This window comes from Pinus tabuliformis, chromosome 3_2 (assembly GCF_031772625.1).
Source record: "Pinus tabuliformis cultivar Carrire ecotype Pingquan chromosome 3_2, CPIR1, whole genome shotgun sequence".
NCBI classification, from domain to species: Eukaryota; Viridiplantae; Streptophyta; class Pinopsida; order Pinales; family Pinaceae; genus Pinus; species Pinus tabuliformis.
The window spans coordinates 227,964,032-227,979,936 of NC_142302.1; positions in this window are offsets into that span (position 1 = coordinate 227,964,032).

Here is a 15,905-nt window from a genome sequence, read left to right on the forward strand (position 1 = left end):
GAGCTATATTATCTAGAGAAAAGCTAGATCTAATTAAAAACGAGTTAGAAAAGTTCAAAACTTATGGAATCAAGATGGCAGGACAAGAAGACATTGGTGAGTCTTCTAAACATAAGAGAAATGAATCACTTAACTTCTCACATAAAGCGTCAAGAACTACAGGGTTTGATATTGGATCTTAGTCCCAAACCAATCCATTTTCTAAATGGGCTCATCACATGTCATCAGTAGAAACCCAAGAAGAAACTACTCCTTTTAACAGCCAAGGATCATCCTTTTTCATTAATTTTTATTGTCTGAACATAGATTTAACATTGACCTTATTGCAACGGATTAATGCATGGGCCAGTCAAAGAAAAGCTGACCTCAAGGCTACATGGAAGGATGTATTCATACAAATGACATGGGCACTAACAGGTAATGATAGACTTTGGTGGGTAGCATTAAAAATATCTGAACAACTGGAAATCTTAGAAAATGAAGATCCATTTGAAGCAATGTTAATGGCATTATCCCATGAGTTTATTAGTACTCTATCAACATATTTTGACCATTATGAACAAATTTTCATCAGTCAAAGGTTGTGCAACCTAGATTTGCTAGATGAATACTATTGCACCATGCAAAAGTTGTAGTATAAAATCCTAGACCACCAAAATATTGCATATCTGCATCATTATATAGCATCAATGCTCGACAAAATTCCAGAGCTTGTTCACCATGCACTATCTTCTCAAAGTATCCCAATAGATACTCTATCCTTAGCTTCTTTACAAAAACATATTCTTCAAATTATGAGTGCACAGCTTACAAGACCCGAAAGAATATCAAGAAGCAGTTAATTTTCAATCCTAATATTTGTAACTTTTTCTTAGAAACTTACCACTTTGGATGCTTTAAGAACTCCTCCAGTAAGAGTTCTCATATATCCGAAGACAAAATTGTGAGTACTCCAGCCCACGACATAAATTCCCTAACCGTTCAAAACGAAAGGAGCATCAAGGAAGCAAATTCCCCAAGAATATATATGTATTTAGAAGGAGATCAAAACTAGCCAAAGAAGAAGAATGTTTCATTTGCGGGAGAAAAGATCACTGGGCAAATAAATGTCCAGAAAAGAACAAAAGAAGGATCTAGAGTAAGGTTATGGAACTATTCAACTCCTCACATAATCCAGCTGACTGGGATTTAGTCTCTGAATCAAATTCTAAATTTGAATACTTTTTTGTGAATATTGATTCTGATAGTGACATTGAAAATGCATTTCAAAAAAAATTAGTAACAGATGATGCTACAAGTGAAGGCGATTGTACATATCCCTCTGAATGCCTTATGTTTTCTTTTAATAAGACTCAACAACAAATAGCTAGTCTCCATAGACAGATGGATTCACTAAATGCGATCCTAGTTATCACAAGGAGATGAATCCAAGAGAAAATTGATGCACCTATGGAGTCCTAACCTGATGAAGACTTTGATCCTACAAAATGGTTTAGGACAGAATCTGCACCAAAACCGAATAGAGACTCTGACCACTATGTTGTCTTTGAAGACATTGGAAAACTTGAAGAAAATTTACGAAAACATAGACAATAATTAGTTTGCATAGCATAATAGATTCAACTAAAGGTCCAACAATTAGACGAACTCAATTCTAAATTTGTATCGTATATATTTGACAAGAGACACACACACACCAATTGGATTGACCACAGAAGAATAACCAACAAAATAAATCATTGGAATTAGAGATAGGATGGTCATTCCAGTTTCCATCAAGATACCTGGATACAAAAACCATCAGTTGGATGCCCAAATTGACACAAGAGCCATGAGTAGTTGCTGAAAATGAAAAGCTATCCCAGCTTATTATTGGCAACCAACAAAAGTACATTTCAAAGTTGTTAACAAACAACTCATGAAGATTTCTTATGTAGCTCATGATTTTCCTATATATATTTCTTCAACAATTGTATATGTTACTTTGTATAATTATGATACTAGATCTAATATTCTTCTTGGCCAAGATTTTTTAAAAAGACACATGCCTATGATTGGTTATAAGGACTAGATCACATTCAGTGTCCAAAATGAGAAAGTATCTATCCCTGCGAAAAATACATACTCTGTCAAGATTCCTCCTGATAATGTGGATACAGTCACTGAAGCTACTGAATATTTGTTAAAAATTAAAAATATTATCAAACATGCTAACCTTCATGGGAAAGAAGTTCTCAAAGGTATTGCACATAAGCTTAGAATAGAATGAACAAAAGAGCATCCTGACGCATTTTGGTTCCGGGAAAAGTATTTTTTTTTAGTTCCTTTCAGAAAAGGGTTTGATCAAAAACCAAAAAAAGCATATGCCAACCACATGAGCCCTACAAAGCAAAATTTGTTCGTGAAATAAATCTAACAACTCTTGGATAGAAGATTAATTGAACACTACAAAAGTTCATGGGTGTGCCCAACCTTCTATGTCAACAAACACTCAGAACAGAAAAGAGGAAAAAAGAGGTTGGTGGTCAATTACAAGGAATTAAATGAAGCATTAGAACCCATCAGGTATCCTATACCTAGAAAAGATATTCTTCTTGCAAAAATATTAGGTGCTAATGTATTTAGAAAGTTTGATTTGAAAAGTGATTTCTGGTAGATAGGCATAAATCCCGAGGATAGATATAAGACCGCCTTTGTTGTTCTAGGAGGGCAATACCAATGGACAGTTATGACATTTGGCCTGAAGAATGCACCTTCTAAATTTCAGAAACAAGTGGAAGATATTTTCCATAATTTTTATTTTATTATTGTTATATTGATGATTTTTTAGTTTTCAGTACAGACATACAACATCACAAGAAGCATTTGGAATTGTTTTAGCAGGTTGTTTTTGAGCACAACTTAGTTATATCTCCCACTCAAGATAAGTTCATCATTTCTCAAACCAATATCGAATATCTTGGACTATATATTTCCCAAGGGAAGATTCAACTGCAACCTCATGTTCTGCAATCCCTATTGAGATTTCCAGACCAGCTTCCTGATATCAAATCTGTCCAAATATTCTTGGGATGTTTGAACTATATTCAGAAATTCTACCCATAACAAGCTAATAATACCAGAATTCTTCAACGAAGATTAAAAAATGATTCAGTATGGCTACAACAGATGACTGTAGCAGTTCAGCGCATCAAATATAAAATTAAGGATTTACCATCTTTGTCCCTTCCTAAACAAGATTTGTCGTTCATTTTAGAAATTGATCTTTTGAATATTTTTGGGTTGCTATTATTCTACAAAAACATCATAAGAGAGATGAGATTTGTGCTTATGCTTCAGGAACATTTTCTCCAACTAAATTTGAAATGCCCATCCTCCCATAAAGAAATACTAGATGTTAAGAATGGGATTAAAATATTTCGGCTTTTCCTAAAAAGTGTGCATTTTACTGTCAAAACAGATCTCAAACATATGAAAGGTGTGCTACAAAATAGAAAATTATTGGAACAAGGGAATTCTCACATCGTAAGATGGGCACTCTGGCTCGAAGGATTTGATTTTGATATTATCTACAAAGTGGGGAAAGAAAACTATCTCGCTGATATGATTACGAGAGAAGGAACATGAGATCTAAAGGGTATATCCATAAAAAAATTCGAGATAGGAGAAAGTTCTTCAAAACACTAATCCCAAATCAATTTATGCCTGTCATGTCATTATTAGTTCTGTTGGGATTGTTTTTCTAAAAGAAAATTGTCATTACCATTAGAGATCCAGAAAATTATTTTAGAAAAATGGTTCAATTCCAAGGATGGGAAACATAATTATAACATCAAATGGAGCCTCATTAATAATAATCATATCTATTTCGGTCAAGCCAAGGAAACCACCCAAAAATTGTTTATATCTTTGATCCAAGTATAACTTGGATGGATTATTATGGAATTATGTAATATGCTAGAGCTTGGGGAAGAATTTTTATTGTAATGTATTATGAAGATGTTGTTTCCCCTTCCAGACATTGTAGCAAATGGATGTATCTGTTGATGTATTCATTTGTTCCAAGGAAATATGATCGTGGTAAAGTAAGCCCACATTGGACTTTACCTTTTCTTCATAAAGATATGGAAGAAGGAAGTCTGACATATGATATCTTTGGATATGATCTTATTATCAAGGTACCACAGTATTGATCACCCCTAAAAACTCTTTGACAGGCCATAACTTCAACATCAAAATTGATTATTTTAGAGAAATTGGTATTCTACCAGCCAATTGTGATCCTTTTATGGCATATTCATCTTTTTCAGCTTTCTTTGGATATGAGCCACCTTGGCTCGCTCAAATCATACGTGGAATAAATCTTGATCCTAATCATGAAGTACCCAATGATTCTGATTATGATATGACTCTGACAGAAGTCTGAAAGGACAGGATTGGTAGACTCTCATTTCATCTTTCTCGGCTTTCAAGGGGTTCGCCCATGAAGAATCTCTTCTATGTAGTATGGTGCATGGTTTGCTTTCTTTCGTGAGTGGTGCATAGTTTACTTTCTTTCATGGATTCCTCCTCAGGAATCTCCACCGTGTTTACTTTTGTAATCTGCTTTACCTGATTTTGTGGGTTCCTCCTTAGGAATCTCCACTGTGTTTACTTTTCTGTAATATTCTTTACTTGCTTTCGTGGGTTCCTCCTCAGGAATCCCCACTGTGTTCAATTTTCTTTAATCTGCTTTACTTGCTTTCGTGGGTTCCTCCTCAGGAATTTCCATTGTGTAAAAATTTGCGTAGTTCGCTTTAAGTCTTATCTATAGAAGAACCTTGTGAAAGTAATATCTTTAAGCATAGTCCTGGTTGATTTGTTTTAGATATGAAAATGATCATGTCTTTAAGGCTAGTCCTGGATTATTTCTTTTGGGGTTGATTTGAAATGAAAAATCTAGAGAAACACGACTTCCCTCAAACTTCCTATATAAAGGAAGGAAGGGCTCAATTTTACTTACTTCTAAATGATCATAATATTTCTATAATAGAAAATAAGAATTTCGATGTGAATCACAATTGAGTTTCTGTGAATTTCTTTGTGATTGTTTCTTTGTGAGGTTCTATCGGTTTGAATCACAAATGATTTTTTGTGAATTTTTTTGTGATTGTTTCCTTGTGAGGTTCTACAGTGTGAATCAATGCCTCTACTTTATCAGATTCATGATGAATTTAAATGTATTAGCCCAACCACAAGATTTTTTGGTGCCTTTACCAATGCTTACCCACACTAGCTACATATCTCTATATTCTCGGTGCCTGCAGAACTAAAATAAAAGTAAGTCTTTATGCATACACGCTTTAGGGAAAATCCCAATCTTCAGAATTATTTAACAAAGTATTTATTTTTAATTTAGCCCCGTATATGAGACATAGTTCAATTAATTCAGTGCAATACTTAATTTCAACAACCAACATATACTAATGTCTTTAACCAGGGACAGTTTGTCAGAAGAGATTTAGCAATATTATATTAAAACTTTGAAAATTCTACATTATTATAGTTTATTAAACTTTAAGATATATGGATTTAATTGTAATTAACGCATGCATGTGAATGGAAATTATGCATAAAAGTAGAGAAGGAAAAAATAAGCACACACACACACAAGATATGCTCTCACAGAAACCCTTTCAGGAGAAAACCCAACTGGAAGGTGAGGTTGCTTCGCTCTATTTCTTTGTCTGGAAATATGGATGTAGCTACAAAAAAGTAATATCTGTGGCCTGTGGGCTACCACATTGCACAGATCCTCTTTGTGTTCTCTACCTCCTATCTCTCTTGGTTATATTTGCTCATCTATGGAACAAAAGTCCCTCGAAAGAATGGAATTCCTCTTCCTCCTAGTGACTGGTTATAACACAACCTGGTAGCCTACTAGTGGTCAATTTTGACTGAATCGACTCCTAACTAGAGTTACAATATAGACTCTTCCAGAGTCTTTTACATCACAAACACGTGGCTAGACCACTTTTCCATAAATAATGGGTTTGACCATCATCATCTCGAACTATAGGTGTGAAAACAAGAAGGCCAACGTCTCAGTGGAAAAACTTTTGCATACAAACTCTGATTGACACACTTCTTGCATTGTTGGAAAGATCTTTGTGTCTAGAATAGAATTAAAAGGTGTTGCATTCATGCAACAAACTTTTACCCCCAAAAAGCATCATCTGATGCCTCAAAATGCTCCCAGAATGTTTGAGACCTTGTTTTGCCAAACTGGGTCCCACTAGTAAAAATGGTGTTGTGAGCTGATTCCTCCTCTTTTTCCACTCCAAATGGATGAATATGGATGAAAAACAATAGAATGATCCAATTAAGATTAGACCTCCCCATTTTGGGAGAATGCTGGTCCTCAAAATCTTTTACTGAATGACGTGAGGAAATTTTTCCTCCACCTTCTCTCTAGTGTACCATTAGCTTTGCCTGGAAGTTGTCCCTTCAACCCAATCTACCAAAGGTCATGTTGCCCCCTATCTTTTAGTTCTTTACCTCTTTTTCAAAACTGTATCTTCTGTTAACTCTACTTGAGCGTCTAGTGCCAAATCCTCCACGGAAGGGAGGACCTATTCCTCTTCTTGATCTAGCATGGAAGGCTCATAGAGTTTCAAATTCTCTACATTCACAACTGAGTAAATGCGCATATGTGGTGGTAAAGTGAGTCGATAGGCATTATAACCCACCTTTTTCAAGTATCTCAAAGGGAACATACCTTAGAGCCTTGATGTTTTTACCAAGCCCTTGCAACCTCTCCTTGTTCAACTGTAGCCATACTCTGTCTCCCACCTTTAATGATGTCTCTATTCTATGTTGATCATGCTTGGCCTTATAATTCTCCTATGACTTCTGCAGTGTTTTTTGCATCTGTAGATGGACTTGCCTGATCTTCTCTAAAAAAAAATTACCCCTAAAATCATCTCCTATAAGATCTTCCCTCACTCCTCCTTGCTGCCCATATGCAATATCCAAAGGGGAAGGTGGAAAATATCAAAAACAAGTCTCAAATGGGGACTTTCATGTAGAACTGTGGACTGCTCTATTATAAAAATGTTGTATATATACCATATTTTCATCCCAGGTCTTCAGATACTTTGGTTATATCCCCTTAGAAGTTGCACCAAATTCCTATTGACTACTTTTGTTTTCCCATCTATCTATGGATGGAATGTCGTAGATCTCTTTAACTTTGTGTCCATATTCTCCCACAATGTAGTCCAGGAAACACTGAGAAATATTGTGTCCCTATCTAAAATGATGCTCCTTGGTATCCCAAAGTGCACCCAGACCTGTCCAAAGAACAAGTTTGATGCTTCTTTTCTATTGATGGTCTTTTTATATGGCATCAGAACACACATCTTGCTGACCCTATCAACTACCACGAATAGGTAGTCATGTCCATTCCTGGTTGTCGGTAAACCTCCCACAAAGTCCATGGAAATTCTTTCCGTAGTACCAGTAGGTACAGGTAAGGGATGATATAGACCTTGTTTCCTATTTTTAGGCTTGTTGGTACAACAAAGCATGCATCCTCTTATAAACCCAGCCACCTTCTCTTGCATCTTGGGCCAATACACATACCTATGCAAGTTAGCCACGGTCTTCTGTTGGGTGCTATAAGGTGTCTTTTAAAACTCCTAATTGCCTCACATTAATTATCAACCTAGGTACGTCTTTTTGTTTCAAGAGTGTACACAATATGTGCAAATGATATATCTACAGAGAGTAATGATTTAAGATAATTTATGAAATTCAATAGAAGAGTAAACAGATCGAATCATAAATCTCAAGCTTGTAACTTCAAGGAGAGTAATCTATTTAAGCATCAAAACTCAATCTTAGTGAATCTATCAATCATCAAAACTCAATCTTAAATAAAACCAAGACTCAATCTTAATCAAGAGATTCTAATTGCAATTACATCAACCAAGTTCATCGTAGCAATAACATAGCTCTTTCAGTTGAATCTAAACTACTGTATAGAAATAAAGCATCTGATCTAATCAATAACACTCTATATTTTAATTAACGAGAGATGATTCTTATTTAATAACTAATTCAATCCACAACATAAATAAATGAAATCAATTAACAAAATTAAGAAGTAATGAAATAAATACACGAATTCCACATCAATGAAAGTAAATCAATTGTAAAACTGTAAATCAAAATAATTAAAATTGTAGTAATGAAAAAGTAAACGTACAAAACAAGGAACAACAGTGAAACCAACCAGTGACCAGGGCCAAGCCGCCAGCGAATACTGCTTAACTACTTCATAAAATCACAAGTGAACAACAACTCAAATTATGTATTAATCATCAAGTTCAAATGTCATTACAACACGATGTGTTCTTCAAAATCATGCTTTGTATATTAAAATTACAATTGAAGTAAAAAGGCGAGAAGTTCCATCATTTCTTCATTCATTTCTCCCTTCTTTATAATAAAAGAGAAAAAGAGATAAAAGTGATTCCTCAAGATCAGGATATCCCGAGGAATTCGCAACTAAATGCTATTATCAAACAATCTTCTAACTTGTGCTGATCCTCTTGATTCATTCCTTGATTTGTTTGCACAAGACGCGCTCTTTTCCCTTGTTTAGCCTTTGTTGTTCAGTCTTTTGAACAACTGTTCCCTTTGCCAATTTCTACATAAAAAGCAATAAAAGCTAGTTTTGATAGTCAAATCATATCAAAAGAAATTTCATTCATTTCTTATTGAAATTCTATCAACATCTTACTACATCAGGGCACAAATGCATAAAAAGGAGGAAAAAGATAGTGTAATCAAGAGTAAACTTATACCTATTGCACGGCTCGACATCTTCCATACACCAAAGTTTCCTGCAACCTTGGAGGTGTGAGGCTCTTTAATCAGCTATAGTTTCTCACCTTTAGGAACACATAGCTTATCTAGCCTGTAGAGTAACCCATCTTGGAGATGGTAGTCAACAGTGTTGTTGCCATCGTGCACGTGACTCTAACTCTGCAACTGCCGATACACCTCCTTGAAGTCCTCATTTTTGGAATATGCCTCTCTATATGCATCATGAGTGAATGGATCTGTGTGCATAATAGTCTCCAAAGCTATGATTTTTGATGTGGGCGGCCTTGAAAGCATATCAACCAACTTTTTTGTGTTGCCCTTCTTATACTTGATCACCAAATGAAACTGTTGTTATCACCAAAAAATGATCACGTGGCCATTTCTGACTAGGAGGATTGAAATACACCATGTATGATTAATTTTACCATAGTAAAATCACTTTCACCATGAGAATAATTTATAAAACCAATTTTATTAAATTATTTACTAATTAAAATTAAAAAAAACCCATGAGAATAATTGAATAAATCATTATTTATTTATTTTTCTCTAGGAATAATTATTAAATCATTGTTTGATAATTATTCTTTGTCACATATGACTAAATCGCATAAGAATAATTAAATAAATCACTATTTATTTATTATTCCTTAATTATATTATTGGAATAATTGTTAAATCACTATTTAATAAGTATTTCAATTTGACACTTTCCAGTAGACCTGTGCCAACATCCCCGAGATTTGAGCCACTTTTATAGCCTAGAATACTAGCCTTTGCCCTGAACTTGTTGTAACCTTCAGAATCCATCAAAGACATGATGAAAATGTAAAGAAATAAAAAATCAACCTTAGGAATAGGCCTGAGCATGCCTAACCAGGACCGAGATTCTTTCAAACACTTGGCATTAATGCAACATACAGGTCTAGGATACAAGACATAGCATAAATGATTGAAAGAACTTATGAAACATAACTAAAAGGATCACCTCCTTCTCCATTGAACTATTATATCATCAATTATGTCTTGCATCCATCCATGTAACAATTATAAGTAAATACATGAAATAACCATGACATGAACCAGTCATTTAACCATGCTTATAACCAACATAAAACCATATAAATATGAGAGATATGATAGCCATTAAATCCACATATAAACCAGTGAAAAATTAAGAGAACTTAGCTTTTATTAATCATAGGCAACTCCACCAGGTTCAGGACTTCCATGTAGCACCCGACCGTACACATGGTTGAACCAAATATCTCTTTCACCAGTCACCCCCATGCCATATTCCAAACATGAATGTGGGATATCATAGAGAAAACAAGCAAATCTAGAGGTTAACTGCCTCCACCCTCACCAAACCATGATCGCACCAAAACCAGTGCTCTAATCACAAGTGACTTGAACTTGGAATGCCATCAAGAATCCATCACCATCCTTGATGAATTTTTCGTCTCCTTGTCTCTTATAATTTATCGCAATCCAATCATAGATCACTAGGCCATAAACTGAGACTAGTCTCTTGGGATTTACCACAATCCAAGCCCGAATCACTAGGCCCTAAATTGAGACTTCTGCCTCAGGCTTTACCGTGTATTCTACCAAAAAGGGTCAAGGGACTCCTAGTCCTTTAGGAATGAAACTTGAGACCACCTCCGCCCCAGATTCTAAAATTCATCTGGCAAACTAAATCTCAAAATCGAGATAAAAATCCCAACATACCATGGCATCTGGAAAGAGGCAAGGCTAGGATGAAAACCACTGTCATAACCCAACAAATCCATGCCTCTGATAGCAACAGAACCATACACCAACATGAAATTTAAGCCATGCGTGTCCAAACCAGCTAGGAAATCACACTTGCAAAAGGTTACATGCAAGTATTCCTATTGAAGTTGCCTGCTCCTTCTTTCCTTCCTTGATCCTTTCTTTCCTTCCTTTCCCTTTTCTTGCTTTTCCTTCGTTGATCCAAAGATAGAGTGCTCTAAGGAATCTCTAAGTAACCAAGAGAGAGAGAGAGAGAGAGAATAATGAGAGAGCTCCAAAATTGAACTAGCCAAGAGCTTACACTGACTAAGTTTGAGCCATGAACCTGCCAACTGATCCTCAAAATCATTTTTAAAAATGAGGCCTATAATTTTTTCATTTCCCATTATTTTCCTGTGACCTTTCACCTTAATTTTCTCCTAATTTCAATTATTTTCATAAATAAATGTGCCAAAAATGTCTTTTTACCTTTTAATGCCTTTGTATTAGCCTTTTCCAATTTCCTTAGCCAAAAACACACATCCAGTGATTCCCACTACGATATCTTTGCCCAACATTCATCTTGGAATAAGTGTCCCTTAGCCGTGGTCTTATTTTGCCTTTGTTAACTTTTATTACATGAAATTTTCATGAGGGCTTTTACAGAACCCTCCCCCCTTAGGGAAAATCAACCTTGGTTTTAAACCACACCACAACCTCAACAAAACTGCTAAAAAAAATATACTACCCATGGAGCTTTATAACTTAGCTCATTGCAATATTTACAATGAAAGACCTTCTCAAAAGGAAAACATCATGACAACATGACAATATAACAACCATAATAACATGACACCCATACCTCTATTGGAGCTTTATAACTTAGCTCATGGCGGCATTTACATCTGTATACATATACATACATATACCAAAACATCAACAAAACATATGCCAAACATATACCAACATCAAACCAAAATTTCTTTGCCTCAATATACAAACAATGAAGGATATAGGACTCGCATCTAATCCTCCATCTCCCATGTAGCTTCTTTAGGCCCATAGTGATTCCACTACACTTTAAATTGCTCTATGGCTATGTTATTAAGCATGAGATGTTTCCATTGCAATATGTGTTGAGGCTCTGAATGGAACTCTCCTTCTTGTTCCACCTCCAATACAAACCAATAAATAACATGATCAACATCCTTTATATACTTCTTTGGCAATGAAATATGGAAAAAATCATGGATTTTCACTATTGGAGTCAATGCAAGTCTATATGCCACTGGTCCAATCCTCTCAAGGATCTCAAAAGGCCTACAATACCATTGTGATAACTTGGCACATGAACCAATCCTCAAAGAGTTTTTCTTGGGCTTGATGCATAAATACACATGCTCCCCAACCTGCAAAGGCTTGAATACACTGTGTTGATCCGTATAACTCTTCTTTCTATCTTGTATTGCCTTTGAATTCTTCTTTATAACCTTCATTTCTTGCTCCATGTCTTCCAACATGTCTTGTCCAATAAGTACCCTATTCACTGGATCAATCCAACTAATGGGAGTGTTACAACTCCACCCATACAATGCCTCAAAAGGAATCATCATCAATGACTCTTGATAACCATTTTTGAATGAGAACTCTACCAAGGGAAGATAATATTCCCACTTCCATTGTTCATGCATCACATACATACTCAACATGTACTCCAATATCATATTGACCCTTTTTGTCTGTCCATTTGTCTACAAATGATAATTTATGTTGAAGGCCAACTTTGTGCCCAAACCTATAATTAAATGTTTCCAAAACTTGGAAGTGAACTTTGCATCCTTGTCCGACACAATATTCCTTGGAACACCATGTAGTCTCACTATCTCTCTGATAAACACATGTTCTACTTCACTGGATGAATATGTAGTCTTTACAGTAATGAAGTGAGCTATCTTGCTCAAACTTTCGACCACGACCATAATAGAATCATGTTGCTTCACTGTCCTCGGAAGAACTGTAATTAAATCCATGGAAATGACCTCCAATTTCCATTCCAAAATCACTATAGTCTGTATTAAACCACCTAGATGCTTACATTCCACCTTGAATTGCTGACAATCTAAACATCTAGCCATGAAATCTACCACTTCCTTCTTTAGGTTTAGCCAATAGTAAAAAAAATTTCACTGCGATCAATGTCTTCTGATATCCTGGATGACCCAAGTACAACTGGGTATGAAACTACCTCGATATAAGCTTCTTGAGCTCATTGCAATTTGACACATAGATCCTATCTCTATATACCACCGAACCATCTATTGTGAGATGATAGTCTGCATTTTGATCACCTATATGTGTACCTGCACTTGGATCTATACCTGTACATGTGCTTTGTTGTAACCTATGCATAATTTCCATGTATTTGTCATCCCGCTGTCCTACCTGCAAGATCCTATATTGTAAATCTGTCCCATAAGAGCTCAGAGCTGCTATATGATTTACCTATACCTTCCTGTTGAGAGCATCTGCAACCTGGTTCTCCTTCCCTTTGATGTATCTGATCTTGAAGTCGAACTCACTAATGGTAGCCAACCATCTAGCTTTCCTGGCATTTAGATTCGACTAATCATACAAATACCTCAACCCACTTTGATCACTCATCAATGTAAACCTCCTGCCAAGAAGATAGTGTCTCCACATCTTCAATGCATGTATAATCACTACTAGCTCAAGATCATGCATTGGATAGTTCTGCTCATGCTCATTCAGTTTCTATGACTCATAGCACACTACCTATCTTTCTTGCATGAGAACTCCACCAAGTCCTCTCTTGCAAGCATCTGTACACATTATAAAATCCTTGTTTGGATCCACAATCTTTAGCCTGCTGCATGTTTCAATAACTGCTTAAGATGCTCAAAACTAGCCTCACATTCTTCTGTCCATTCAAACTTCTTACCTTTCCACTGCAATGATGTGATAGGATATGTAATGCATGAGAAGTTCCTAATCAACCTCTTGTAGTAAGCTGTCAATCCCATAAATAAACTCACCTCATCCACATTCTTAGGAGCTTCCCATTCCATGATGGCCCTTATATTTTTGGGATCCACTGTTATGCCATCCTTGGAGATAACATGCCCCAAGTAATGTACCTCAGTCGTAAATAATATGCACTTACTAAATTTATCATACAATTGATGATCTCTTAGCAATATCAACACTGCTACTAAATGCTTGACATGTTCTTCCTCATTCTTAGAATATATCAGTATGTATCAATGAATACAATAAAAAACTTGGTAAGACAAGGACATAACACAATATTCATCAAACATATAAATGTAGTTGGAGCATTAATAAACCGAAAGGAACAACAACAAATTCATAATGGTCATACCTGGTCCTGAATGCAGTCTTGAAGATATCCTCTTCCTTGATGTGCACTTGATGGTATCCTGATCTCAAGTTGATCTTAGAGAACGTTTCTCCTCCCTTCAATTAATCAAACATATCATCAATCATCAGTAATGGGTACCTGTTCTTGATTGTTTCTTTGTTCAGATGCCTGTAATCAATTCACAATCTAAGAGCACCATCTTTCTTCTTCATGAAAAACACTAGTGCACGCCAAGGTGATACACTTTTCCTAATGTACCCCTTGTCCCATGAAAATTTTTGAATCTAACAAGCCAGAAATCCTACTGTAGTAAAATGATTTGTAATACCTACTTATGTTCTTCATTTTAACAAGTTTTTTTCAGAAAATATTGATGAAAATACACTACAACATACACCAATATACATATCAAGTACTGAAAAATAGGTGAGACAACACACAAAGGACACACTTATTTTTGGACTAAACGTCCTCGAAAAAACATAGTGTGGGAAGACCAATGCAACAGATATGAGGGTTTTATTATCAAGCAGATTTCTAAGAAAACTAGGGTTTTGAATCCGGCTCACCCAACAGAGAATAAACCCAGTAGAAGTACCTCTATCTGGAGATAGATATTTTTGTGAGTCCAGCAACTGGATGAACAAACCCCACATGTGACTATGTTTTCCATAGTGCTGTGCAGCAATGGCTGCTCCAAGCTTTGCGCTGGATCTACGTCACCCTCCAATGAGACTTCCTAACTTAGAAATTGATATGTTGAATTGATGCTTGATCTCCCTCACAAAAACCCCAATGTTGCTTCTAAGTGACTGCATCAGCTCCTCTAGCCTTTGTTTCACCCCTTCTAGAACTGCATTGTCTCTCCCTGGTGCTACCCCACCTCTCTGCTATGTGTTATAGACATTTTTGGGCACTGCAATCCCAATCATAAATGTCCATAAACCAAGGGCTCTTAAGTCCCTAAAAGTTTTGTTCCAGCCTCTAAAAGAACAAGTTCAACTGATTAAATCTTCTCCCAGAAGTTCTCCATGAAAAACTGCTCAGAACTGGTCAAAAATGGACCATCTCACGTGCTCCATGGTCAAAGTGCACTGCATCCCACCTAAATACACACAAGAGGTGCGATGCATCTTGAAAAGCCCTTCTATGGGGTGCGATGGGCAAGAGTGGACAAATTGCAGGGTCAATCTGCAAGGTGGAGGATCATGGAATCTTCTAGAAAATTCTCCTGTGACACTTGCCTCTCTGCATTCGCCTAGGGATGAGTAAGAGATCATCAATCTCTAAGTGGAATCAAGAAATATCAGAGAGAGGACACTAATCAAATCTCAAAAGCTGACTCACCCCCCTTGCAAACATCTATATATGGATCCCTCATCACAGAGATCCAGAGGCTGGAATTTTATATCTTGTAAGGAAGTGCTGTTGGTTTCTTGATGTAATATCATAGTGTTGGGTGATCTAAGCTTTTCATGAGGTGAAGAAGGGCTTTCTTGCTGAGAGGATGATGCTGGGTTAGAACAATTGGTTGTAATCCTCTTTGCTCTTTCTTGATTATCAATAAAGCTATTCAAGTTTTCCTCCACATTCTTGTATGATTGATGTTATATGCATTTGTGTGGTCAATATATATCTGGTCCTATATTGTTTATGATAATAGATCTATGTTCTTGGATAGTGTTATGCTGCTTTGATTCTACAGGTGATCTTTCAAGCTGGGTAGACGAGGAAGCGAGTGGAAAAGATCTATCAGAAGGGAGATGAATCGAGCAAGGAACCAAGCGCAAGACAAAGGTTGGTCTCCTTATTCCCCTCTTATCTATTTCTCATAAAGGAAAACAAAAGTAGTTTTAGTTTGTTTGTTTCTAAGGTAGCT